Source organism: Phalaenopsis equestris, unplaced genomic scaffold (genome assembly GCF_001263595.1).
Source record: "Phalaenopsis equestris unplaced genomic scaffold, ASM126359v1 Scaffold000302, whole genome shotgun sequence".
NCBI lineage: Eukaryota > Viridiplantae > Streptophyta > Magnoliopsida > Asparagales > Orchidaceae > Phalaenopsis > Phalaenopsis equestris.
Window position 1 is genome coordinate 468,439 of NW_018164744.1, and position 3,381 is coordinate 471,819.

General features: G+C 30.2%; 1 protein-coding gene across 2 annotated transcripts in view; it reads right to left on the bottom strand.

Moving 5' to 3' along the window:
* The window catches only part of LOC110025557 (peroxisomal fatty acid beta-oxidation multifunctional protein-like), a 51,249-nt gene that overhangs the window by 35,067 nt on the left and 12,801 nt on the right, over positions 1-3,381 (bottom strand). The gene's annotated exons all lie outside the window — the stretch shown is intronic.

Sequence of the window (3,381 nt, forward strand, 5' to 3'; positions counted from 1 at the left end):
TATATATATAGATGAAGTTAGCCCAACTTTGATCCCTCTTTAAATGACTCCCCCAATATATTTTTTTTAAAAGAACTCGCTCACTACTAAAAAAAAGAGTTTCACAGTACTTTATATAGATAATCACATTAGTAAAAAACCACAGTTATTTTCATCACAACGAATTTTAAATTGTTGAATTGTTAGCGCTACAATCACTTTTAGCAGCGGTTTTAAATATTTTGATAAGATTTTTAAATATTTTTTTGTAGCTTTTTTTAAAACCTTTTTTTAAATAAGTACTGTCGAAGACTCTTTTTTTAGTACTGCTATCTCTACTAATGTGGCAAAAAATGTGGCCCAAACGGAGGAGAAAAATGATACTAGTTAAAGAAAGCCATTGCTTCATGATAAATAAATACAATCCACACTTGGCATTCAACAATAATAGAAAAATTATGTAGCAAACCCATAAAGTTGAACTGAAGCTAATATATACTTCTTGACAAAAACAACAAACTTAATACTGTAAAGAGACAACAAAATAAGGAAAATAATGCATGAAGCACAACTTTGTCCAATTTCAAATCAAATCATTCAAATCAAATCATCTTCCATTTTGTACTTCCCTTGCTCTCACAGAATGTTGCAACTAAATGATGAGCTAATCACACTTCAGGCTTATAGCAAACCCATAAAGTTGAACTGAAGCTAATATATACTTCTGACAAAAACAACAAACTTAATATTGTAAAGAGACATCAAAATAATGAAAATAATGCATGAAGCATAACTTTGTCCAATTTCAAATCAAATCATCTTCCATTTTGAACTTCCCCTGTTCTCACAGAATGTTGCAACTAAATGATGAGCTAATCACACTTCAGGCTTATAGCAAACCCATAAAGTTGAACTGAAGCTAATATATACTTCTGACAAAAACAACAAACTTAATATTGTAAAGAGACATCAAAATAATGAAAATAATGCATGAAGCATAACTTTGTCCAATTTCAAATCAAATCATCTTCCATTTTGTACTTCCCTTGCTCTCACAGAATGTTGCAACTAAATGATGAGCTAATCACACTTCAGGCTTATAGCAAACCCATAAAGTTGAACTGAAGCTAATATATACTTCTGACAAAAACAACAAACTTAATATTGTAAAGAGACATCAAAATAATGAAAATAATGCATGAAGCATAACTTTGTCCAATTTCAAATCAAATCATCTTCCATTTTGAACTTCCCCTGTTCTCACAGAATGTTGCAACTAAATGATGAGCTAATCACACTTCAGGCTTGCTTAAATGCATCATTTTACAACAACGTTTTAGTGACAATGACACAATTACATAAACTCCAGATTGTAAGAATAATTGAAATCTCTACTGACAGCATGATATTTTTTATAAAATTTACTCAAAAACTTTTCTCATTTATTACATACCGCATGTAGTCAGCTGATAGACCTGCGAAGCTTGTGTTTTAGCAAAAGCATTACATGCGAGATAATGAAGCTTTAGGAGAAGACGATGTCAGGCTCTGTTGGAAATGAAATCATGGATTAGTTTAAAACATAGACATATATTATTATTTGTTGAATAATATTTAAAATAGTTGTGTGAGAATTGTACATACAAATACATTGATAAAAAATAGAAAAGAGATGAAACATACACATACTTTTTGAGAAATTTAATTTAGATATTTATACATATCAATCACCCAAAATATTGAATATAACATTTTAAACTCATTTATTCATTACAACCACCATCCTAAACCCACTCATGAAGGTTTTGCGAGATGATTTTGAGTGATTAAAATGTTATATTTAATATTTTCAGTGGTTGGTATGTAAAAACAAACCTGATTAGCGAGCAATGACTAATAGAAATGTGAATGATACGGTTAAAATGATGAAACTAATTATAGAATCATAGAGTAAGAGATAATTATATTAGTGAAATGTTCGAGATATCATCAACTACAAGTATGACAGAAAAATAAACTTGAATGAATTTTTTCACATCTTCTATGTAACGAGAATAAGAGACTGATTTTCCTTTTTTCCGAGCATTTTCTCACATTATTAATTAAGAATTGAAGAGCAAACAAACCATAATAAATTAGAAAGGAAGAGAAGGCATGAGGTGGTACCAATGGCAATCCTTTCTTTGCTCTTTCTTCCAAGTAGGGAGAGGGTACAAAAAGGCCACCATATTCATTTGCCCAATTTTTGAGCTTGGAATAAATGTATGTAGATCCAAGTGTATCAGCCCAGAACAACAAGCCACCCCTTCACATAAAGCTATGAGTCAGATGAGCTGAATCTACTACAATAAGATATAAATGCAAGAATATGGACATAGATAAAAACAACAAGTACACTAACCCAAGTTAAAAACTATATTTTGTAATTATAAGGGGGTGTTTGGTTACATGAAGGATTTAGATTAAGTAGGATTTAGTAAATCCAGATTTATACAATTCGGCGTTGTTAAATCTAAGAAGTTGTTTGGTATGATTTAACTTAAGTCTGGTTAAAGTCATCTTATATGTTTGGTATTTTATCAGGATTCAACTTTCTTGTGCATTGAATCCATTAAATCCGTCTAAAAATTGGATTCAGTAAATCCAGATTTATTTCAAAAAATTAACAGAATGAGAGAAAATTGGATTTAGCATACATAAAAGTGTTGTATGTTATGTATGCATAACACATTTTTTTACATCAAATTCATGATTATACCATCTAGAAAAGCCCTGTTTTTGAATAATACATACTATTTTGCTTTTTAGATTGCCGTCACAATTTTATTTGATTACTATTTAAAAAAAAAAATTTGTTTTGCAACCAATCAACCAAAAAAAGACAGCTGTAGCAAGCTATATTCTCATTTTTTAAAAAAACTAAATATTTATGATATCAAAAATAATTTTCTTAAAAAATTATTTTCTTGAGGACAACTTTACAATTATCTTGAAAAAAGAATAATTATATATATATCATCTAAAATACTAATATTTATAAATTAATCATTTTAAACTATCGAACTGATGTATCTATGTGTGCCACATCGAACCATTGGGAGACTTCAATGAAAATGAAAAATGAATTTTGACACTTAGTGAGAATTTGAAAAGTGGATGAAAGAGAGTGGTTGGTTTGTAAATACCAAAAGTTTTAGGTGCCCTCCAAAAATAACAAAAAGGGTTCGAGTGAGTGAGTGGGTGGAGAAAACGAGAAAGCGTTCGACGGCTTACAGGAGCTGCATCTTGCGTGGACTGAACGAGTGTGAGCGAAATGTGCTTCTTCAATGTCAGAGAAGGCTAGGGTTTATTTCTTCTTCTGCTTTCTTCCCAATCAGAGGTATTCTTCCAAATCATATGTAA